Here is a 26771-nt window from a genome sequence, read left to right as displayed (position 1 = left end):
GGATGGAAATTTTGAAAACCAAATATAACTTATCAGTATTTTAGGATCTTTTCTTTCCACTATCAAGGATGTATCTTTGCATTATGCTGAGTATTATGCTAATTAATATTTTGGTTTCATGCTTTATACTCACTGAATCCCATCGGTCATTATAACGATCATAAAAAGTACAACAATACAAGACTCACCTTGGGTGTCAGATGTGGCCCTGTTTTTCTATATTCTGACACATTCTAATCATTTATAACTCCCCAGCCTCAAAATGATGTGTCATACACTTCATTACCATGCAGACGAATGCCTTCTGATACTATTGTGACTCTCTTCAAAGGCAAAACCATTAGAATTTTTTGTCGTAAAGTGGCCCTACACCGTGCTGTCGCTCAGACTTCTTGACTCAGATCCAGCTGGAAATAGCTGCAGATGACGCTGCATGATATCCCCACTGTGGATAGGCGCTTGCTTGCATCTCCGAGTGAAGCGGACCACATTAAGGCCAAAAGGCAGCATTAAGATAACGCCCTGCCTGCAGGTGATAAATGGAGTATTCACAGTGTATTTCTTTGTTCTTTATTTCCCTTGTTCCGGCTGCCGGAATCAAGCAGAATCTTCTTCAAAACGTCTTGCAGTCAAGCATTTGAAAGGGAGGTGTTGCTGGACCTATCCAGACTGTCATGCAGTCTTTTTTTTTTTTTTTTTTTTTTCTAGGAGACATATCAAAACAATGTGGCATTTCAAAATGCTACCGATTTGACTGGTGCTGTCTCCTGAACATATGCACTGTCTCAGACTAACAAAGACAAAAGCTGTCTGCTTATTTTTATCTGGTTATTTATAGGCAACTCAGGTTGGTCTTGTGGTACACACAGTGCTATCAGATTGAGCTGGAACAATAAGTAAACAGAGAAAACACATACATGGTAAAGTAAACCAAAGCTGTGACTGAGACTTTTCCAAAAGTAATTTAGCTTTTTGTAAAACACCGCTGAGAATAAAACAAGCCCCCAAACAAGCAATCAGTTAAATGCCCAGGGTGAAGCAGATCGCAGGACTGTGGGACTTGGACTGCTCCTGAAATATGAGCTTTGGGATAAGGATGACATATGACCAACATATTAAAATATATACAAATCAATTATTTGCCCTCATGTTGCAGATTTATCTTGGAGGGGGCAATGCAACATTTCCCAATCATGTTTCCTCAATGAGTAAAGTTTGTACAACAAAAAAGTTGTTATCCAGCCAGCAGCAGGGAGGGATTGCAGTAGATGTGCTCTATAATCCGCTGGTAAGAACAAAAATGTGCTAATCTATCTGTAATTACAGCAAATGCATGTTATGTGATGCTTTTGCTAATTCTCAGGCTTTGTGTGCTGCTTTAGCTCCACAACATCCCCCCATGACACTGTTTTGGAAGTGAATGCTGACAGTGTGCCTCAATAGTCCAACCAACTGCTTTTTGTGCTATCCAAGCTCAATCAGAGTTTGTGCTGGACGGCTCCCCGATCCTCAACCAACAAAGAATGTTCTGGCTACCCAAATTATCTGGTGTTGCAGTTTTAGGCAGTAAAGTCCAATGCCAACTCAAAGTCCACTTACTACTGTTTCCTAGAACTTTAAACTGTCACGTGGTCTTTGTCAGAAAAATAGTTTGATCAGTTGTCATGGAGATTGATCTGCTGATAAGTTAACTCAGTGCCTGTTATGAATTCATCCATAACACTTTTCTAAGGTATGTATTGAACATGATATGCCTTTATTTTAACTACATGGTGTTACGTAAACGCTGCATATTATGCAAGGGCCCCCTCTCCCATTTGTATGCAATATACTTTCATTTGCACTAAGCCACATACACCAATCAGCAACAGTGTTAAAACCACAGAAAAACCACAGATGAAGTGAATAATACGGTTCATTTCATCACAATGCAATATTCTGCTGAGAGAGCTTGGGTCATCCATTCATGTGGATGCCACTCGACATGCATCACCCACTCAAACCCTGTTGCAGACCAAGTGCACCTTCTCATGGCAATGCCACTCTCTGATGGCAGTGTCCCCCTCCAGCTGGACAATCCACCATGCCACACTGCAAAACTACTTTTGAATGACCCAAGGAACGTGACAAGGAGCTCAAGAAGTTGACCTGTCCCCCAAAGTCCCCAGATCCTTGTCTGCTGAAGCATCTGTGGGACGTGTCAGTACTGCAGAGCTAAATCCAACCCACGGGTGGGACTCCTTGGGTAAGACTTGACTCTGATCAGTTTGGGCATGGAAACAGGACCTCTGGAGTACCAATACCACAGATGCTAAATCAGATGAGGATCTGGGGAGTTTGGAGGCCAGGTTGGTGTCTTGAGCCCGTTGTCACGTTCACTGGGCCATTCCTGAGCAGTTTTTGCGGTGTGTATGACCCATTGTCCTGTTCTGGAGGCCACCACCATCAGGGAGTGCCATTGCCATTAGAACTTGTGTTTGGTCGGTAACAGGATTTGTGTATATCAGTTGGCATTCACAGGAATTCCAGGACCCAAAGCATCGTAACCTGTCAGTGGTTTTAATGTTGTTGCTGATCGGTGTGTGTCTCTGATGGCTTGATTACAAAATTATTGCAATCCCTCCTGTGTTTTTGCTGATTGCATGCAAATAAGGGTTGGTTCCATCCCAGTCCATGCTGTAAAGCACCCAAAGCTGTGTGGTAACAGCTTACTTGCATCTGTGACCTGTTACGAAGACTTGTGTAATACTGTTGAAAGTTCTGGGAATTGCCAGAAGGTGTACTGTTAGTTGGGATTGCTTAGTCAAATGTAATTCTTTCCTGCTTTAAGATAGCAAAGAAAGTGTTAAAACCATTTTAAAACAATATCTACAAATTCATAGATCATCAACATGCACCATTTCTATTGGTTGAAGTCCTGTTATGAACTCCCCACTAGTTTGTCAAGATAGAAAGATTACTGTGAACTTATGAACTCCTTGTGCTGAGTTTATCTTTTATTTTCTTTTAGCTAATTTGACATTTTCTGGTCATGTCAGGAGGGGGACTAAATGCTGACTGACAGTCTGTGATTTTCACAGATTAAAAGAAGAGACAGAAATACAAGAGAAGTCATGCATCACTTAGAAATGCCAAAGGCAATTCTTTTCTGGTTTGATATGGAGAGCCGATGAAATCCTTTACTCTGGACTGTGCTCAATAGTGAGTGAAGCCTTTATGTGAGAACTGAGGCATGTAATAAAATTAAAAAAAAACAACTGAAAGCAGTTCACAGGACCAATAAAATGTTTCACTTATTGTCATTGGTAGCATTCATTTAGTTCTCATTAAATTCCAGAATGCTGTTTATCAAAGATTACCTTTGCACCGTTAGTTGCTATTTGGAGTAACATGTCAGAGTGAATATTAACATGTGCATACTGACATGTGAGCAAAGCAAGACTTCTCTTCTGTGAGAGCCATGCGTGACCCATAGAGACAATCCCTTGTGACAGGGACCTCAGCTTTGTGCAGGCCTTGATAAAACATTTATGGGAGCCTTGTGGGGTCACCTTGAGATTGCAGCTCTGCATCTGCCTGCACAAGCCAGAGTCCTTGTGGGATTGCATTAACATCCCTTTTTCATCACACGGGTTCATGAAGTAAGTCTGATTCCAAATTTTTAAATGACAGCGTAATAATGGAAAGAGCTGGAGCTTAAAAGAAAGTAAGAAAGTTCTGTATCATGGATAGACGTCTTTTGGGCTTGTCTAAGACATGTCAAGCAACATTTCGTAATGGCATTATAGACTTTGCCATACATCAAACAAAATAAAGTTGTTTCTTGAATTATACTGCCATTCCATGACATGTTGCTGTTATGTAAATCTGTCTAGCACCAGGCCACTGCCTATAGCATGTGCTAACCATTGAGGGTTATTTGAGGGCTTGGAGGGGCCCTTACACCCACGGGGGTCGGCAAACTGGGGGTTTCTCAACTGTGGTCTGACATCAATTGCTTACAGCAACCTGGCTGCGTTTCCAGGTCAGGAAAGTCAGGAGACTGTGGGCTAACCCCTGCATGCACCAGGAACATCTAGTCTTAAGAGAAAATAATTATTGGATCTGAAAAATACTGAACTAAAACACAGATCTTACAGAGCAAGTAACCAGCAGTAAACACCAGGCTAACACTGAGAAGATCAAAGGGGCCGGGTGTAGAGCACCACATGGTTTTGTGCTGCTTCTTGTTTAATTTGCAGTGGAATTGTAGATGAGTTTAGTTCATAAATCTTTAATTATTTTGCTTTTTTTATTTCAAGAAATTGTAGCTGTAATTGTGGAAAAACTGTGTAATCCATAGCTTTCATCATAGCTTTCACTGATAAAAGTAAGGCATTGTTTTCAGCATTTTACTTTATTATAAATTTTTATGCAAAGTTAGAAAAGGAAAACAAAAAGAGGTAACAATAGTCATAATTCAGTGACAATATACACAGAAAGCTAGTTAGAGGCAAAAAGTAACAGAACACTTAAAAACAACAACAACAAAAAAACTGGACCTGTACAATACCCTTCTGACAGGCAGCTCATTTTGCCTGACTCACATTAAGCTGTTGCACCTTCAATAACATCCTTAAATATTTGGCACAGACAAATCAAAGGCAGACAGTCAATTCTGTTTCTTCCTTCAACAAAAACATACGTATCAGTTCATCTTATCACTGTCAGCAAGTGGCCAACAGAATGACCTGGACCATAACAAATTAGCAGACATCGCAGTAAATACCACATTTATCCTGCTGTGTAAGGCAGTGGATATCAATTTAATATCAAGGTCACTTTGACTCCAACAAAGTGATGAAATTGTTTGAGTGCTTATTAAAAATCTGAACTGATTTCACAAGTAATAGCAGACAAGGTATTAACCTTTTTTTTAAAAAAATAAATAAACAAATTAATAAATATTTTCCTCTTTTCTGCTTTGTCCACGTGTATTCATAATATTACTATCAGTGGAAAATATACTCAAATCCTTTTCACCATTAAAAAAAAAAGTGAAAAGCAAGGAAATGTACTCATGTATCAAAGGAAATTATTATTAAGACTGGTCATGATCATGAAAAATATTAAGCTGAGGATTATCTAATGGGTACATATAATTGTGGGCTGAAAAAAAAGCAACACTGATTTTTTTCTATTTGACACTACATTCTTCACTCACTACACTGCAATCTACAGTATCTGTATTGTAAAGAAATAGATAACACACAAAGTACTTTTCTCTGAAAGTTAGCTTAAGTTCAAAGTGATACAAATCAGTGCAATTAACATAAAGCATACATTTTCCTTTTGGTAAATATGCTCATTTGCATTTTAGTTGAGTGTCAGAGGAAAAGATCGATACCCAATATTTGTCTGGTATTTAGGCTCACAGCTGGTTGCCTGGCAACATAACTGTCACAAAAAGATTTTAGGAAGTTGCTGCTCGTGGCCAAGAAATATAAGTTAAAATGCATTTCCCTTGGAACATGCATGTGGACGCATAAAACTGAAATGAATGCAAACCATGGCTAAAAATAGAGAAAAACATTACAAATGGCCGGAAATATCTGAAAAATTGGTGTGGAGTGAAAGCTTTTATAAAATGTAAAAAATTGTTGAAATGAGGCATCCACACAAACATTAACTCCCCTTCCCCTCAATTTGTACTATGTTCTTGTACAAACATGATAACATAATAGTGAGCTAAATGTGCGGACAGATTTCGTTAGCACAAGGCCAGGCAAGCTGTTTCCTAGTGTGGCTAACCGGCTGCTGGCTTTAGCCATATATTCACTGTACAGGTATTAGGGACGGTGTTGAGCTTCAATTTAAAGTCAAGCAAAAACGTGATTAAGGGTATCCCCCAAAATGTCAAATTATTACTTCATAGCTACATTAATGGATTTTTATTGGCCAATTTGAGGCAGTCTAACAAGCTAAAAACACAACCTCTGACATATTTCCTTAGAAAGTTATGGTAAATGTGCTAGCAAATCAATTGACCAATCAGTCTATTATTCATTTATTTGTCTAATGGAATTATACAAGGTGCAACTCAGTAAAACATAATCGCATCAGCTCCTTAAACTTGTCTGCTGTAGATTAAGCATTTTTTTTGTGTCTTTTGACATTGTTGGTTGCTACTTTACAATTGTCAATGTTTCAAGATGGTTCTGATAATCCACGGTTTCTCAACCTTGACACCCATGTGATTGCTCTGTGTGAACATGGGCAACGACTCTGCACTCCACAGCAGCCTCTGTATAGCGTACAGCAGTGATCCACTGCATGAACAGGATTAGCAGCTCACAGTACCAATGTCACACCAGTTCTTGTTCACCGTGAAGCACACACCCTCTCTTCCTTGGCAGTCTTTCATATTGGTGCCGATCTACATTATTATGCTTTGCCTCCCACGAACTCCTCAGTGACAAATCTGTCTCTGTGGCTGCTAAATGTACAAATATGTTGCACCGGCATGTTACTAATTCTGCCATTTGGGGTCAGAAAACCAAATCAAGGACCACAAACAAATAGATTAAAAGTTTTCATAGAGCAGAGGGGAACTGCAGGGTTCTCTGTGGTTTTGTCCCTTTACAGGGCATCCCTTTTACATTACACACTACCATTTGATCTGTTGATGATATACAGATATTAATTAGAGCAGATTCAAAGTCACATTTCACCAATTTACAATCCTATATGCCTGTAGAAGTAGCAGCAGTGGCTATGGCAGCACATGCACATCAGCTCATATCACCATGACGCACAAATGATCAAAAAAAATTATATTGAAATGCCTTTTGTAATTGTTGACAATAGAGCAAACATGGCACCAAATATTGTGTGACAGCACCTTAATCAGCATGGCTGTTAATATTAGACTTGACAAATTGCATCTACACTCACACACACACTCAAGCACACACACTACAAAGTTTTAAAGCTGAGTAATAACATCTACACTTTAAATAGGCTTAGCGAAAAGCACAGCTGCAAGCATTTGACGTTCAACCTTGTCCATACAGCAAAATGGCCAAATCTGTTTGAGTGTGAGTTTTGCAAGCTTAATAAACACAGCAGATAGGGACTCCTTTATCACTCTGTCTCTCATAAAGTATTACAAAATGTGCAGCTTCAGTTTTCAAGTCTTGTGAACATTTGTGATCGGTCTGTATTTTTTAGTGGTCTCAAAGAGTGCTGACACTTTAAACTGACATGGTTTTAAATACATCAACTGTGGGCAGTTTGTATTAGTTTTGCTGTTTGAAAAGTTTTTATTTAGAGGACAATGTGTGCTGAAGGCTCTATTTTGCATCTGCTCCTCCTGACAGCAGCTTCACTTTGCCTTCTCGACACTTTTTTTGCCTGAGTTTAAAATATCACTGTAACACGTTTCATGCAAAACAAATGGGCTGGTGTCTTGGAGATGATATAAATTAAATCAGGAGGAGCCTTAGACACTGTTTACAAGTGTATAGATATTTTTGAAAATGGACATTTTTCCACTCCATTTTTAGAAATATTTCCATTCACACAATCTTAGTGTTACATTATATTTTCGTCCACACTAGAACGCAAAAAAACAATCCAAACACTCCCTGGCTCTCTCTTGCCATTTCCCCTCATCTCAGAGGTAGAAAAGTGTACAGGCTAACATTACCTTTTTCAAAACACTTACTGGAGATCCATACTCTGGACATGCTAGAGTTTTCCTTCCAATCCTCATCAACAACAATCCCACTCCCAAAAGTGTCAAACCATCTGCTGGTTTCCAGCAGATTGGTGATCCATTTGTTCCTTCTAGTTTGGGTGCTACATTGGGTGCAGCTTTCTTCGTAAAGTGGTGCAGCAATACTAAGTGTAAATATAAAGTACTTATCAACTGATGGAGTGCTAAAAAAACATATCAGTATACAGAGTTTAAAAAAAATCTACTTTAAGTGACCTTAACATTTGTTTGTGTTTGGACAAGAGGCTAAATGTAAAGAAAAATATCCATTTTCAAAATCTCTTTATGCAAGTAGACAGGGCCTTAGCTTATGTCCTTTTATGGCTTATTTGAAAAATGTCTTGATTTTTTTTTGGCTCCACACACAGGTGCTTTCAGTTACTCTAATTAAAGCTCGGTGTGAGGATGGATGGGGCTCTGCTGGGAATTCTGTGAGGCCATCATAATAAAAAGAATAGTGTTTAAAAAGTTGTCCTAGGCCAACAACTGCAACGAAACTAAAAAGTGAGAGAAAGAGAAGTTAGTCAAGCACGTCTGTCACAGCCCCGAGAAAAGGTTTCATCAAATTAAAAACTCTGTGAGTTGACCATAGATGTGTTGGGCCTTTATGACAGATTTTTTCGTTTACTGCAGAGCACTAAGCGAGATTTATTTCAAACACCTGTATAATCAATGTACAACCATTATGTACTAACAGCGTTTAAAAGCCCATCATTTGCTGTAATGGGAGGAATGAAAATGGTCAAAACAGTAGAAGGATATAAAAAAAAAACACAAAGCCAGCAAACTTCATCCCTTACAATTTGTTTGCTTGGTGGTCTTCAGTTTAAGAGAGTGGAAGGTGGAGGAAATATTCACAAGACAAGTGTAATATGACTTTACATCAATGTGGTACTTCAGGTGATGAAAGGGCAAATGCAAAGCCTTAAAACCAGAGACTCAGTTCATGTCCTGTCTCAAAGGGAGAGTCTGTGTCATATTTATACATTTTAACAATGACAACAATCTTTATTGTGTAATTGAACTAAATTATATTGAACAAGTTGCCATGACAAAGGCTTTGTAGCATGAGCAGGCATAAGAAAAAGGTCGCTTTTCAGTCTTTAGCAGAAATAGAGTCCGATAACCTGCCGACACAAATGTAACGCTAGGTACTTTTAACACTAATTAGTTACTGAAGTTAAGAACTATACTGAAAAAATAAAAGTGCATGGAAAGCTTCAATATGACAACTTGACTGCCAAAAAAATTAGACAGTATTCTGACAGCAGATGTTATTGAACTAATCAATTATGTCAGCATTCTCATAGCTCAAAATTCTGTAATAACAAAATGCATGTCACTTACACTATCATTACAATGCTGTTGTTGCCATCAGTCAGTTATGTAGGATTAACAAAATATCTAGCCAATACATTCATAAACGTTTTGACAAACACAGGTAGAATAAAACACTTGTGGCTGGAAGCATTACGTTTATAGGTTGTCCATCAGTCCCATTCTCAGGAACGTAGTATCTCAACAATGCCATGAGGGAATTTCCTCAGATTTGGCACAAACGTTCATCTGGCATTAACAAACAATTAACTGATTCGATTTTTGTGGTCAAAGGTCTATTTTGACTTGGTTTAGTTGATTTTGACCTTGTTTGTCTCCGTTTTGTTGATGCAATATCTCATTAACACCTTGAGAGAATTTCCATAAATTTGGCACAAATGTTCACTTGGACATATAGATAAACTGATTGAATGAACTGAATTTTGGTTGTTAAAGGTCAACGTGACCTTGTTTGCCTCTTGCTCTTGAACGCGGTATCTCAAGAATATATTAAGGGAATTTCTTAGGATTTGGCACAAACAACAATGAACTGATTAGATTATAGTAGTCAAAAGTCAGTGTGACCTCACAAAACATGTTTTTGGTCATTATTTAACACTTAATTTGCTAATTGTGTCAAAAATTTGCCCAAATGTTTAATACAATTAAACGATAAAGTGATGACATTTTATTTATCGACAGTGCTGTAAACTCGATGACTAGGCTGATATATTGATTCATAAGTTAAGTGTATGTTCTTCTTATGTGAAGTGTTCATTATTCAGTGCCATCTGTTCACCCATGTATACAGCTCACCTGCGGTGTAACTACAGGAGGAATCTGTATGAGGAGGCTCATAGTGGCTTACAGTGATGCATTCAGGCTGCTGCTTCGGGTCCCGAGGTGGCAAAGTGCCAGTCATCTGTTTGTCTCTTCTGGTAGTCCTGCATGCGAGGCTCTTTTAAGACATCTGATGTTTAGTTTTATGTGTCGCCTGGATGAATCTGAAAACAGCATCATAGAAAGCAAATCCCAGAAAGAGCTGCACTCGCTGTACATCAGGACTTAGGAAACACTGGCGATATAGTTTGCATTGAAACTGTTTTTAAATTAAATGATGATCTGTGGTGTTTTTGAGATCTTTTTCTCTTTTCTTTTTAATTTTATGGACCCTTGTGTGTGTCTGAAATAAAGTTTGAATTGAAATGAATTGAATTATATCCAAAGGGTCAAAGGTCAGCTTCACTGAGACATCACAATGTTCTGCAAAATCACTTTTTAGGCACAGAAGGGGGGATGGGGCTTTTATCAGATATGAATTGGTGACAGTAATCTTGGGTGTCCACCTTGAAACTGTGCTGATTATACAGATCTACTGTGCTGCCAGACTAAACATTTATATTTGAAGCATTGTCAACTTTCATGGTTACATATGTGTCTGGACAGACATGGATGTAAACTGTATCTGCAACTTGACAGAGGCATACAGGCAGTAATTCTAGTTTTGTACACACTAAAGTGGTTTGGAATACAAGTGCAATGAGAGGATTGCTACTGTCAATAGAAACTTGGCATCTGGTGCTTCTTGGTCTTTACTGCCCAAATAATCAATGTGTCTACCCTCTGCTGACTGACAACATTAATCTGAAGTTAAACCTGCCCTTTTAGAGATTTATTTTGAAGTGTAATTAAGTCTAATCTTCCTTCAAATTTTCAGTTTAATAAATTCAAGACCTCGGCTACATTTAAACTAAACTAAACCACCCCTAAGAAATTAAGTCAGGAAAAGCTGCCCATAAAGTGCAACTGTGTGAGATGAGTATGGTGTGAGAGCAGTCAACCAAGCAGGGCGATCATGCTATTGAGTCAGAGGCAAGCGTGAGTGGGGGGGTTGCATGTTGCGATAAATTACTAATTTCATTTTGTTGGAACATTGGTTCACAGTTGAGAAACTCATACTTAATGCATGCTGTAACATGCACTGTATGCTCTGTAGGATACACGCCCTTAGCAGGAAATGCCATGTTTCTCTGTTAGTGCGAATGCTGCAAAAGGGGTTTTAATTAAAAAATGACAATATAGAGCAGGATGTTCCTTTATTTTGTGTTAAAATTAGGTAGTAATTGGACTTATTTTTCCATTTCTGTTGTCGTGTGACTGGCGGAGCATCACAAATCCAACACATGAACTCATCACTGTGCTTCCAGCGTGACTTTGGCTCTTACATAAAGTGTTAATTAAACTGTAATACTGAAGTTATGTAGATTATGAAATAATTGCGCAGCTCAAAGTACGAGGGAAAGACAACCCAAGGACCCTCCGTCTCAGTAAACAGTGTTATTCTCGCTGAATTCACATAGCAGAATTTCATCTACAAGAGTGAAATTCATCCATAATTCATAATGAGTCTCACTCTGATGCCACATAATCAGTTTTTCAGACATATTTCATTGGAGTAATCAAACATTCAGACAGTTGGCAACACATTGCACACTCACAGAAGGACACAAATAGCTAAACCTGTATCTCTGTTTTGCTGTGTGCATGATACACATGTCGCCTCACAGTATGCATGCACACAGTGTGTATGTGCATGTTGAAACACACACTGTAGGTGTGCAGAGCAGTAATTATTTCATGTGATGGAGCTCACGGGCTGTGAGAGCCAATATGAAAGACTCTGGATTGTTTGCTTGTCAAACACAACAAGGACGAGCTGCTGCTGGCAACAACACGACAGTACTCATTGGTTATAATGTTCTTATTATCTGTGTCCAGAAACAATTCAGTGATACATGGGGTTTATATTATAGCTCAATGTGAATAAATGACACGATATATGTATTTAATGAACCTTATGATACCAGCAACAGTTTGACAATGAGCTTGAGATATGTCAGTATATGTGCAATATTTTTGTGTGCTGCATTGTCCGCATTGCTGCCGGAGCTGTATTTGGCCATACACACTGGTAATTTGTTTTATCTCTAACAATATTCTAATTAGTAATTCTTAAAGGATCAGTTCACATGAATTGTTTAAGTTGTATGCTGATAATTGAGATTTACAATTTGAGCCCTTCAAAGGAGCTACTTCTCTGGTAGAAAGTGGTTTAAGAGAAAAATGTTCACAGGAAGGTCTGTGGATTATGCAGAGTAATAGGAACTGTGAGTGGTTAGATCCTTTACTTAAAGGGACAGTTCAACCCTAAATCAAAAATACATATTTTTCCCCTTTTTAACTATTTATAAATTAAGATTGTTTTGATGTTGGTATCGTGTTGGAAATATCGGCCATAGAAATGTCTGCCTTCTCTCGAATAGAATGAAACGAGGTGGCACTCAGCTCATGGTGCCTTAAAGAACCTAACTAAAATTTAAAAAAATATATCTGAAAAACTCAACAGTAATGTCTCTTTCCAGAAATCAAGACCTGGTCACTCAAGAAAACCTAAAGACCTTTTGTGAGCAGTTTTATGAAGGAGCTATTCTCTTTCTACCAAACTACACCCACCAACTGTATCTCCACAGGAAGTGTGTAACGGGTGTGGTGAGGACCCAGATGCAGTACAACCGTAACCAGGATTAGTTGGTAATAACTTTTATTCAGAACAACACAATCCAGACACGAAGCAGGATGAGGTAAGTCAGCATACAGTTCGTTCTTCGGGTCGGAACCCACAACACAGTCTCTGGAGGGAGATCGAACGAGCGAAGCTGACGTCACTCGGCGTGGATGTGGAGGAAACCCCGTAGCCCAACAGCTCGACAGCACGTGTGGAGTTACCGTCGAGGAGAAGGCGGAAGCGTGGTCGGGGGCAGGCGGAGGTTCCGAAGCCGAGTAAGCAGTCCGATGATGCAGCGGTACCGATGGGGATGGACCAGGAGGATCGTCGGGGCCAGGCGGAGAGGTCTTTACCAGCGAAGCAGATCAGAGACGCCAAAACAGAGCTCGTGGTCGAGGACAGAAGGCAGGTAGGTTTACCGGGGATCAGGCAAAGAGAGCAGGTCGGGGACAGGCAGGGTCGGCTTTCGGAGATCTGGCAGGAGAATGCTGGAGAGTCTTGCATAATGCGTAGAACAATCTGGCAATGAGAGTGTGTGTGTGGCAGGCTTATATACTGGGTTGATTACTGATGAGATGCAGCTGGAGGTGAGTAGAGCAGGCAGAGTGGGCGTGGCCCGCAGGTAGAGTGAGCAGAGGAAGAGTGAATGGAAAAGTACTGAGGAGGGGGAGAGGAGCAGGAATCGTGACAAAGTGTGCATCTACTATGTATTCTGACTAATACTTAAATCTTTCTTGCTCACCTGAATTAGTTAACATTTCAGCTCAGCCAAGAAGTAAACATTTTTAATGTTAACATCTCATGCTGTCACATGCAAAAGCCTTTTGGCCAATATCTCCAACACTCAATCACACTATAACAATCTAGACTGATAAACAGCACTACAGGTAAAAGAAAAAAAAAATTTTGTTGTGAACTGTCCCTTTATGTAAAAATACTAGCACAGTAATGTAAAAAATAATCATTACAAGTTGAAGTTATTCATTTAATATCCAACTTAAGTTACAGTGCATGCGTAAAGTATATAGGCTACTGTAGTAAATACAAATATTTTGAAAATTATTAATATGATACTCCATGCTTGTTATATTAGGATATGCTCATCAACATTGAAATAAGTATGTATATTGGTATTGTGTTCGATTTAAAACATATTACTGTGTCTTATATAGGTCTTAAGAGGCATTAAGTCTGATTTCAAAAAGTGGACCCTAGAGCAAGACAATAACTTATGCAAACAAGATCAATATCCTGTGCACACAAGATGACAAAAGGAAATATTTTCTTTTGGGACTTACTGGGGCTCAGTACAAAACAGGGACCATATTCATAAAACTTACTGGTACAAAGATATGCTCCTAGTGATGAAATTCAAAAGAAAATTTGTAGGGCTATTGTGTTCTCTAAGAATTTTCCCTTTAAGTCAAGACTAGGTTCTGGTAAAGAAAAAAGTTATTCACACAGCATCTTAGCCCTTGAGAGCTCCTAAGGTGAAAAACTCTTAGGAGTAGGGCGGAGGGCTTTTAAGAGGCTTAAGAGTTTTTGTTAAGGAGAGGAGAAAATGGTGGAAAGACAGAGGTAGGAGAAGTATTCTTCAAACGCTGAATGACATTGAGTTAATGAAATGCTACAGATTAGATGGTGCAGGGGTGATGTTTGTGGTCGATCTCTTTAGAGATGTCCTCTTATCTCCCACCCAATGCATTGACATTAAAACACTAGAAATACACTGATGACCAAATTAAGTCATTTGTCAACTGTAAAATTCAACAGTGTAGCAGTAATCAGACAAATAGCACTTTCACTGTCTCATATTGTGATGCAGTTCATTTCATTTACACTGGGTGTCCACACCTTGTAGGCTCACAAAAAGACAACCAATCACATCTGTAGAAACAATGCATCATGCGTAGCAACGGGGTCAAGCATGCCTCCTTTTTTTTAAGAAGCTCTGGGAATTTCCCGCAATTGCTTCCAAGATAGGACCAGAAATAGGAGTTAGGAGCTTTGTGAGGGTATTCTCAGAATTTTTGTAATTACGCCCGAAAAGCTAAAAGGTAGGAAACTTGAGAGTGGATTCACATTTGTCAGGTGGACACTTATCCAAATGAATGGTAATGTTACTCAGTATCTATTGAATGTGTAGTTAACTGTTTGCTATGACAGCTTTATAAAGGTGATGATAGCTCAGTATTGCATTTATATCTTGTTTTGTTGCCAAGTGGTCACACACACAGAAACAAAAGTAGTGCACACTTTAACTGTTTAACATCAAGAATCATCCACTGAGCAGCTTATAGTGTGGCTCATTGCTTTCAATAGAGTGTGTTGTTGCTGTGGTTTTACTACTTCAGTTGAGAAGTAGCTCAGTAGCTTCACTGGCTGCACTTTCAAAGTAGTTTCCCCAACACTGAAAAGTGACCACTGTTTCTGGAAAGACACGTTGCTGTTGAATTTTTCAAATGCAATTTTTCAATGCTGTAAGCACCACAAATGTAATTTCATGGTCTGTTCCCTTACAAATTCAAATAGCTCACCTCTGAGGCACCTTTTCAAATTTGCAAGTGGACTATTATTTTAGAATTATGGCCATTAAAAGTGACACCCTGCTCAATGGCTGTGTCACAAAATGTTACATGGGCGCTGTATGGAAGCGGAATCATAGAGTTCATAATGTGCAGGAAACCACATTTCCAGTCATTTTGCAAGCACTTGTGAACCGTCGTCTCCTGGTTGGATTGGAGTCAGTGGTATCGGTGTTCATACGCAACCCAGAAAACCACAACTCACTGTTCAGAAAAGAAGGGTAATGTACTGAGATGCTAATGCCTTTAAAGTGCTGAATTGTAGTGAGAGGGAATCAGTAAGAGCAGCTATAACCACACATGTCAATCCAAACCAATTCATATTGTTTCATCTTGCTGAGGTTCCATTTAGTGGAACGATACTGGCTTTGTCCTCCACAGGTGACATGGCAAAGTAAAAATACTTCCCTATCAGCATTTATGATTAAGGTATCACATGTAGCCAACAACAGATGAAAATGTCTTCATATCTGTTTCTGCTCAACACAGTTTGCTACCTCAGTGTTTTTTATTCAACCCTATTTCTTAATTTATCATAGTGCAGGGCAATGGCCAACTTCCTAAATGGAAATTCAGTTTAGTTAACAATAAAAGACAGGCCAATTTAAAATGAAGCCAAAATAAATGTTTACGGACTCCCCAATCTCGATATTTAGGCTGCTTTTGGATAACATTCATTCGTCGATCTTTCCTGGTGAAAACATCAATTACAGCGTTGTAAAAGTAACAGCAGTACAGCTGCTCACAGCTAGCACAGCCATATACTTTTATTTTGTATCAGTCCATATATAAACGCTTTTATGTCACTTTTGTTGGTGTAGGTTGATTAAGGCTGAGGTTGTGCTACCTCTCGCTATAATTCCCTTTTTGCTTTGAAAATCCAATTCTGCAGTGCTGTTGGCAGCCGCTCCCATGATAACATTGACATACATTAGCTACAGTGAGCTCTGACATATTGACTCTCAAATCCAACTGCACACATTTCCAGTGTGGAATCTCGATCATATGCATGACAATTAACAAAGAGCATTTCTGGCGTAAAAGGTGCATAAGAGTTCTGAATTTTGATGTGAATGTTGTAGAATACAATATCAAAGCGGGCATGAGCAACACGCTTTCCTGGCTTGCATTCACAGTGAATGGGAATTCAAGGCACTGCCTTTCTTGTGATTATTTTCATACTTGATAATTCTTAACTGCTACATCAGTAGTGGTAGGGAGGAGCTCCACGGGAGGGGCTCCAAGGGAAACTCTCCTACGGTGCCGAATGTGCTAGGTCTGGCACTGGTCTAGAACTGTAGTAATATCTTGGTCTCGGGTTGTAGTAATATGGTGATCTAGGGGTATACTAATATGTAAAGCAGTTGCCTTTGTGTCTCTTAGCAAAATAGCAATGTTTATTTATAGATTTCACATGAACTAAATGGATTTCCCGTATGCAATTATCTCAGCCCCCACAGGACTATTGTAAAAGACTAAATTATTTCTAAATTGTGTTCTGTCGACAAGGCAGCATTTATCATGTTGAAGATTTCTCCCCTCCATGCTTTCCCATTATAATGGATATTTTGCGTTGAGACGGTCTCATACAATGATGTCTCCTTCACTTCCCATCTCCTCAGCCAGAAATTTATGATGCTTCCCATAAGCGCACCACGAGACTGCTTGTGAATGTAGCTGTTTCATGAAAAACCGGTTCGCCTTCATCCCAGAGCGTCTGTGAGCAGATGTCCAGCTGAATTTCCATTACGAACCTCGGTGGGCCTCTGACACTTTCTTTGTCAATGTCTTCTTCCTCCCAAACTCTGGGTTTTATAAAGGACACACTCCCCACTTCTGCTTCCCAGTGAAGGTTATTCACTTTTTTTATGTGGCAGTTACTCACGGAGTCAATGATTCAGCAAAAATGGTGAAATAAAACGATGGTAACTTACAACACCTTCCAGAACTGGACAAAATACTTCCCCCAGTGCCATAATATTAAAGGTTAACTTTGATCATGTCATCTTCAGACTTCACACCAGCACAGCACGGCTTGAATCCCACCACACCGCGTGTTTTATGAAGATGTCAACAGTTATCCAAGTAATCATTTACCACTGGGTGTCTGCACACCTCTTCGCTAGAAGACAAGGGATTCAGAAATGGAGTCATTAGAAGATAAAGAGCTTACCTTTCCTGGGGTGACAGGATAGCCTTTTAGGGGACAGTCCCATCCGTCATTGTTCACGTCCAAAATATTGTAACCTCAAACAGGTGTCATCGACAGATATTGTAGCAGCCTGCTGTGCAGTATATCTGCAGAGGCTAGTGCTTACACCGACTGCATCACTTGCTTTTATTTAGCATTAATTGCTAATATTTTCAATTTACTGCTATGTATGTCACTTGGATTACTCCTTTTAACTTTTCATTCTCTGTTTAGCTGCACTATTTCTAGCCCTGTTGTGATTTGTCATGTTGATATACTATATATATATATATATATATACTACTATATGTTGATGAATACTGTAACATATGGCCAATGAGGACAATCAATAAAAATGAGCAACTTGGCAACCGAGGCACCATTATTATAGTACTAATATTATTATAATAATGTGCTTTGGTCCCTGTAAAATCCGATAGAAAAGTTAAAAAAAATATATTTTTGAAGGAAACTGTACGGAAGAGCATTAGACTTGAGACTTGATTTGTGTGAGTTTTGACTCCTAAGTGACTTGACTTGAGACCACGAACAACCTAAAAAAAGAAGCCAATGTGATGGTGCCAAAAACTGCAGTTCATTGAATGGCCACTTGAGGTTGGCTTCAATCCCCACAGACACCAATGTTAAAAGGGTCTAATTTTACAGCAAAAAAAAAAACATGTTTACAGCCTGGTGCAAAAATTGGTTGTGGTCTCTGTTGCTAAGTTTTTAATATATAAATCTCATCTGTTTATTGAGGCTTAAACTTATGCACAATTAAGGGCATGGCCACTTTGAGTGACCGGTGGGTGCCCTCTGTGACAAGTTGGTTAGGTAATGTAATCATTGCGTAACCCAAGATTCACAGAGTATAGGCATAGCTGTAGCTAGAGCTGTAGCTTTATGTGCTTTTAGTTAATGAAAGTTAGATGTAATGTTTTGGGCGATTACAAAAGTGTCACTTTTTCCAGTAGCCTAAGAACGCATTTTTTCAATGGTTTAAAGCCAGCTTTTCTCTTCTAAAAAATATTATTAGTTTTAACCACAGTTCATCAGAGCTGTATATGCACCATACCAAGCAAGGTAGCAGCTAGCCTTTGGAATATCTCCTTATTTTCACCCGAACATGGTCACTTCTGGCCCCAAAAATCCAAGCATCAATGGCCAAAATGCAAAATTCAAGGCATCACAAAAGAGTCCACAAACCAATGGCTCCACTCAGTTTATGCTTGAGATTAAAGCCTTGTATAAGCGAAACATGGTCTCAAATATGGAAATAAGTAATGGGAAATCTCCTACTTAGGTGTCATCATTCAGACATTTGAAATTGTGCACCTTAAACAGACATGTTCTTATTAAGTTAAGACAGTGTGACTGACATGCGTCTTAAGTCGGACTTATCTTGGCTAACAAATTGTTTTGAGACTTGACTTGAACAGACCTTGACATTGATTTATTTTTACTTGAGTATTTTAGAATTGACTTGGGCCTGTTTTAAAAGACTCCAGCTTTCTTATCTCAAATCAATTTTGACTCAAGACTTGACTTGGGCTTATTTCAAATGAATTGTGAGGCTTGACTTTTCTCGAAAGACTTTAAACTTGATTTTCGTAAAATCACTTTAGACTTGTTGGACTCATTACAAATGACTTGAGGCTCTTAGGCCTTTCTCAGGGCATTTGGACCTATCCTAATTCAGACTTGACATTGATCTGCATCAAAAAACTTAAAACATCACTACCTCATAACTTCACCACTGCCATAACTCTCCATTAAAATCAATATCCGTTAACTTAGACTTGAGTCAGATAAAAGACTCAACATAGGATATCAGTGCAGCCTGGTTCAAAGCAGAGGGATACTGTCAGTCCAGTGAATGATGCTGAAAGGAGCTGCTATGAATTTACAGTTTAAGATCAGGAATAAGTCAATCTCAGCAACTGCATTAGATCCAGCTAATCCTCTCAGTATTCTCCACCATAATATATGAATGCCTGGTTCAGTATTTTACTCAAGTATTACAAGTCAATTTAAGATGCTCAAACTGTCAAAGTACAACTTGATATCTCAATTACTGCACTAAATTAGTGCCAGCATTCCCTCTGAAGTATAACTGACTGCAGAGCCTCATTCCTATGCTGAAGTAGATATACGCTCTGTACCATTCATAATTCATTCAAACATAATGTGCTGGCTGATTTATTTTACTGCTTAACACACTGTACTTACAGTAGATCTCATTTGCTTTCTTTTTGTTTATTCTTACAGCTACTTTTGCAGTCAAACACCACAAGGGGTCTCAATGCTCTTGTAATAAAAAGGTGAAGACTAACTCTCTTACTTTACCAATAGTACAATGACAAATGTCCCTGGTTTATAAAAGTTAAAGCATTTGTTTTTTACATATTCTCAGTCTATTTATTGAAACCTTAGAAAATACTTGACATTGCTTTTTTTGTTTAAAATTTCCACTCCAATACATCTTTATTTCATGTCCTCGTGGACTTGCTCTATCCATATATAGAAAAAAAATTGTGTTTATCTGGTTCCTTTTAACTGCAGTAAGATAAATTCAATGAAACGTCCTCATATGACTGCATGCCTGAATTACTCTGATATTACAGGCATTGCTGTAGCATATAAACATGTTTACTTTCCAAAATCTCTGGCTCAGAATTTCTTTATGTCTTCATAAAAACCGTTACTCATAATATATCTTTCAGCGTGGCTGACATTCAATAACTGTCTGAACAAGTCACAATCCCTGAGTGACCTGCCTGTGAACTATAATATACCAACTGCTTGTACGGGTACCTATAAAAAGCAATGCAGCACAATCCTTATATAACAAACGCAGTCTTGAGCTAGTAATTTGTGTATAACGTGTGTACTAGTACAAAGGAAAAGTAATCATAACAAGGCAGGTTGAATGATGGATGGATCAAACACACACATGACTTTTCTCAAGAGAGAAGAACCAAAACCATGTTTGGGACAATGTAAAACTAAATGAAGTTTGAGTTATTGTAAGGTATGTCACCACCATGTTTCTTTTTATAAATCTAACCCATGTAACTTTACTCCCCTAAACCTAACCTATGTAACTTAATGATGCCCAACAGTGTTTCTTTTCATAACCTAACCTTAACTAACATAACCTTAACTAACAGAACTAGGCTAACCACGTTTTTTGTTTTGTTTTTTTTTTGCTAAACCTAACCCATGTAATTTCACTTTCCTAAACCCAACCAATATATGTAATTCATGATACCTAACCATGTTTTTTTTCCTAAAAATAACCTACGTAACTTTGCGTTAACTACATAATGTGAAAAAGCCATTTATGGGGTGCTAATTCTGTAAGTTTGATTGTATGTGCATTTTCGTGTGATATCATGCAAAGTGTTGAGTAAGAATACGTATGTTGGCTTGACCAAAGACATAAAACTTAATATGCTCTTGCTGCATCTCTTATGGTTCATGTTGGTCTTATTCAATATGGTCAGGTTAATGTGAAAATTGAAACATTATTAATGTAAGCAAGTGCTTTTATTGAGTATGTATTTCTTAGATTTGTACATAAGAAAGACTTCACAGCTACTGTATCAATAATACACCAGTCATAGCCTTGAAAAGAAAATGTTCTATTTATGTCTGTGTCTATTCTGATCATTCTGTGTTCTCACTCTAATATTCAGCGTTTTTTGCGGGTTTGTGGATGCAACCCAGCAGACAGAGCCCTCCATGAGTTCTTTTGCTCTTCTGCAGCTCAATGTCAATCACGGGTTGGATAACTGATCTGTTGATCCGTTCACATCTGATCAGATGAGATTGATAGGTGAGAGGTGATGTTTGCAGATATTTTGTGAGTGAAAGCAAAGTTTTAGGCCCAGCAGAATGAAAAGTTTAGTTTCACTTGTAATGCACCTGACATTCTGCTACTTGTCTGTTGTCTAAATAACCCAACAATGTCAATATTTCAATACCGCTTCTAATTAAAAGTCCAGCTCCAAACATCTAACTGTGGCGGCAGATGATTTACTTGTGGTGGGCCGCCACAAATAAATGAATGTGTGGGAAACCCTGTGAGAGTTGGAATACTTTACTTTCAGCTTTCTTTTTTTAGGCTTGTGTTTGACGGTGAAGGAAGAAGAAACACATTTCTCCTCTTACAAATTAAGTTGAATTCATAAACTGCTTTGGTTGCTGGTGGGGAAAGACTTAACATTTTTTTTTTTATCTCATGCTTTTTGCTTCACAGAGTTATGGCTGTGTGGCTCCAAAGTGGACTCTGGACTGCAGCTGGCAGGCTTTTCAACTTTTAAGAGCGGATCATCACACAGACGAAACAAAGGGCTGAGGTATGTGTTTTTAACACCTATAATGGCTGGTATACTGTTGTGACAGTGCTTTTACAGTACTTTTTTCCCAATCTGTTCTCCTGATCTTTATTCATCTGCTGTGGAACGGGCAATGAGTCAGTTGGCTGACTCTCTGACTTCTTTCTCTACCTAGACTTTTTTTTTTGACAGAGTTGGACTTGCCTCAAAAAACTTAAAACAACACTGTGACACAACCACCACCGCAACCTTCCATTAAAATCCATATCAGGTGCAGTGAAACAGCTGTGGTGGCTCATGTTTTTCTCATACAGTATGTTCAGGCTCATGGGGAAAAGGACTCGCTGTCCTTGTCATTAACTGCTTTTATCTTTTTGAAGTCACTTTTAAGGCTCTTAACTTGCATCCACATTGCTAACACATTCCCCTGTGGATATGCTCAGCCAACTCTTAATAAGATGTCAAACACACACTGCTTATGAGTTTCTCTGAAGTAATATTCTTGATATTTATGCGGTCCATCCCCTCCACTAAACACCCCAACTGCAGCTGTCTTGAAACTTTGTGACTGGAGTCACGAAAGTTTTCCTGCTATTGTGTCAGGTCATGTTTTTATGTATTTCATCATTTTGTCCATGTCCATTTTTCCTGTGGAATGGACGTGGAAAGAGTTTATGCATGTTTCTCCGAGTTATCTCCGAGTGTTTCCCGGGAATAACGTAATAGTCTGCATCTGCTCCTGGGACAGAAAATGTCCCATTTTCGGGGAAAAGTATTAATCACTAGTTCATACTGTGCTAGATTAAGTGCTACAAAAAGTGGCCAACAACAGAACTGCAAAAGCCAACATTGGTTTGATATATTATGTTCACCATTTTATCACAAAAAGAATCTAAGTTGCATATGAAATACAAAAATCTGATTTGGGCTCCTTTCCTCTACCATGTGAACATTTCTAAGGAGAAAGACTGGCACTGACAGACATTTAGCAGGCCATTATAAAGTGTGACTTTCATTGACCTCCATTGGTGAGTTGCAACACCATCAGCAGGTCTGTGCACAGCTTACAGTGGCCCGTAATTGACACACTCAATAAAGTATTGATGGAGAGAGTTATTGTAGCTGTGGGCCAGATAGAGTTTTAACACAAGCTTTGGAAGGCAGACATTTTAACACCTGACTCAGTAATTGGTGGACTTCTACAGATGTGTTACGCTTTTATTTCACTTTTAAGAAAAGGCGACATGATTTAACCTGAATAGAAGTGTCCAAAATTTTATAGCAGCCCATTTCCTTAAAGGCATATTCATAGAAGAATCACACCGTTAACACATTCCCTCAAGCTTTGAGCTGCAAGCACAAGCCAATTAGTGCCGTGCTGCCACTGCACGGAACTTGTTGAAAGGTTTACACAAAAATAACTTCATCATCAAAGAGCCAGGGCAGGACAGGTCCTTCATGTGATAGCTGTGCAGCTGTGCAGTGGGCAAGCATGAGAATGTGAGTCAGTGTGAGGGGATAACAGATATTTAGAGATGAATGAAGAAGCTGCTAATTGTCTCACTTCAGCTTTAGGCAGTTAAGCAGGGAATTTGCAAGATTGTCAGCATATTACTCTGTATTTAAAAAAAGATGCAATATCAGTCACAAATCAGCAGCTACCTTGAGGTTTGTGTTGTAAATGACTGACACATTGGCAGGAGATGAAAGCCTCTGGCTCCAAATTTTTAATTCAAATCCTAACTGAGATGAGCGCCTGTTAAATGGTGTAAACAACTCAACATGACCCTTTTTTTAATCAAGAAAAAGCCAGTTATCCTTTTGATCTTGTCTTGAACCTTAAGCAAAGTGTCTCATAACCCTAAGGCACTGCTGCTTCATTTAAGCCTAGTAAAAAAATCTGATTTAAAAAAAGTGAAGTCTTATTTTTGCCTTATTGGCAATTCATAACAGCTTCACGGCTGAGATATGCGGTGGCAGGAGCTCGATAGAGATTTACAAGAGTCCACACAGCAAACACAAACAATCAGACAGAGGTTTAATATTCAAATTACATATTTGGAAGGGAACATTAATGTAAACAAACTGCAAATGTTAATTTTGTAAACACCAACTAGATTTCCAAGACTTATTTTCTTCAAAACTTTGATCAACCACACTTACTGTAATGTGATTGCCAAATTTAGCCAACATGATAGAGAGTTGGGTTGTCAGTTTAACAGGGATAATAGCCAAACAATTCTGTTAGAACACATTGATGGTCAGGTTACATACATAACCTAAGCCAGCCACAATTACCATCAGGGGTGCAAAAATTGTGTGAAAATTGAATGAAGCATTGTGGCACTTATTCTTGATGGCTTCTCCCTGTTCTATTGTGACTTGGATTGTACCTTGTTATTATGTTGCCTGAACAGACGCATCTCTCAAAAGAATGCATGTAAAGGCATAATAACAGGCTGTTGCATGGCAGCATTGTTGCTTTGTCTTGTTGTGGTGCTGAATGGAAATTTGCTGCTGAGTAACTTTGGCTTTTAATGTGGTCTTCTCTGCCTACCCTTAAGTGATTTCACTGTCTTTACTATTGCAATCTAAACAATTCTCCCTGTCTGTCACACTGTTTCAACCTACAACTCTCTGTGCAGCCAAATTTACACCATTTTCACACAGACTTAACATTTCTGATTACATTCCCTGTGGTGCAGTGGTCAGTCAGTGGTGACAACTGCTAATTTGCTTTACACAGGGTTCCTACCTTCATTGAAAACCTTGAAAAGTTGGGAAATTTTACATGCATGTTTTCCCAGCTTCAAAATTCATGGAATTAGTAAAAAATCCTTGAACGTTTTGGAAAGTAATGTAATTTAATTAGTTGAATGGTGATGATAATGAAAATGTTACAGTATTCTTCTGTGGATAACCTGTAGCACAATGGCAAATTTATTTTCTAAAGCTGTTGGCTGTAACCTATCTCTAATATCCATCTGTGACCTATTTTTTACTGTATGTTTTTTTCTTGCTACACTCTGTCGCTCCATCCATGTATGACAGTTAGCAGTTAGCTGAAATTACGTTTGTATGGAGGATTTGATATGTTTGAGAAATGGCACTCATGTAGGGACAGATTTTTGGTTTATTACAGGTCTGTGTGTGTGGGAACCTTGCTAACAGCAGCACTTGGAAAGACTTACGTTCGCTTTCTTTTCTGACTTTTCTTAAGTTTTGGGAAAATCTGTATTGTAATTATATGGTTACTAATTACCAATTATAACACAATGGGCCCATGGCCACAGATATGAAAAGGCCTCCACAACCTTTCCTACATAGGAGCAAGACACACAGACTTTGTGGTGGGTTTGCCTCTCTTTTGTTGTTGTTTTGCATCTTGATATGCACCATTTAGTGGTTTTCTCTTTGTGCTAAATTTGTGTGTGCTCAGTTTGGATCTCTAGGTGGTTGTTTTTCCCTTTTTGTAGTTAATGTTGTGTCTCTTTGCATTTGCTTGCATCTCTTTGTTGTCTTTTGTGTCTCTTCTGTTTTCATTTAAGCTGGGCCTGTTGCCAGTAAGCCCATTCAGTAATCAATCGATGAATAGCACCCATTCTATATGTTATTCTCTGTGACATGGAAATATGCAGTGTTAAACCCTTTGAAATCACTTTCCTTGTGCAGCATTCAGACCACTTTTAACAAGCGTTTAAACCTTTAAAATGTGAGCAAATTGGTTTGACGGGTTTAGACTTGGTATGAAAGGTCTGGTAAATTGCAAAAAATATTTTAATGGTGACGAAATAAATAACCAGATAAATAAATAAATAGAGAGGGGAATCACTAACCAGGAGAAAAAATGAAATTACCTAAAAAGGTGCTACACATAAAAAACCCAAAACTATATATATATATATATATGTATACTTTTCTTTCTTTTTTTGCAAATTTCAGGTAATGTTCTTCCAACATTTAATTAATTTCTCGCAAATTTTGGAGTAACTTCTTATTAAGTTGGACACTGCCTTCTTTCCGTGTTTTTTTTTTTTTTTTTTAAGATATCAAGCCAATTTACTCAGGTTCTAAAGGGTAAAAGATATGCTGTGGGTGTTCAGAAGCATTGAAACTGCAGCAAGAAGAGCACTTGACCTAAATCTTAAGGTAAATAAATGTGTCACAAGTAAAAACAAGCTGTTAAAAATTGATCATCAGAGTCCTTTAAATAGCATAAAACTTGTGAATGTGCTGACACTGTTGGAATCCCACAGGGAGCTCATCACGGGGCTTTCAAATTAAGCTGGCAGTGCTGATGCGCTTGGTTCATTGCAATTCCTGTATTTGAACATGATTGTTACATTGTAAGTGGTTAATTCACAATATGAATTCTTTTTTAAGTATGTACAGGACACATACATTTCCCACCAATGCACAGTGTGACATCATGCATATTTATCAGCAAAGCTGCATGTTGTCGAACCTCCACGGCCTCAGGCATTGTTATTTCACCTGCATTAGTCGTGACTAATGCAGGTGAGGAATCTGAATTGGGCAATTGTACTTTCACCTGATTTAATGAAGCACATAAAGCCCAAGTTGCATAGAGGCCACATTCGTCTTGGCTTTCAGACCTTGGATTAAGTGTTCAAGGAGAGATGGGGTCCAATGGGACGTCGGCTCTCACTGTAGGGGAGGAGGGATAGAGGAAATGGTGAGTTCTCATTTCCATAGATGATTTGTCTGGTAATGGATTCGGTGGGAGCTGATACTGACAGCAGAGGAAGGTCATTTCCAATGTACGGTAGATTTGGCACAAAGATCGTTTAGGGATCCCAGCAATGTTTTTACTATAAAACCCTCATGTGCACTCCGGAATGAAGAGGTCACAGATCTATCAGTGCAGGAAAGACAACATAAAACATGTCATGCAACACTGTGGTCAGGCTATTCTGCACACAAACGTAAACCAGGGAATCCTTCTCGCTTTGTTTCTCATAGATTTATACTCACTAATCAAAACAAATAAGGATGG

General features: G+C 38.6%; 1 protein-coding gene across 1 annotated transcript in view; it reads left to right on the top strand.

Moving 5' to 3' along the window:
* Positions 1–26771, top strand: part of LOC121954068 (leucine-rich repeat and fibronectin type-III domain-containing protein 2) — a 289380-nt gene that overhangs the window by 25814 nt on the left and 236795 nt on the right. Inside the window, exon 3 of the mRNA XM_088087367.1 lies at positions 21676–21775. The gene's annotated coding sequence lies outside the window, so the exon portion shown is untranslated. The remainder of the gene's footprint in view (positions 1–21675; positions 21776–26771) is intronic.

The sequence above is a fragment of the Plectropomus leopardus genome, chromosome 14 (assembly GCF_026936395.1).
Source record: "Plectropomus leopardus strain MGB_pleo_1.0 chromosome 14, ASM2693639v1, whole genome shotgun sequence".
Taxonomy (NCBI): Eukaryota; Metazoa; Chordata; class Actinopteri; order Perciformes; family Serranidae; genus Plectropomus; species Plectropomus leopardus.
Note: the sequence above shows the minus strand (reverse complement) of the source record. Positions and strands in the feature narration are given on the sequence as shown.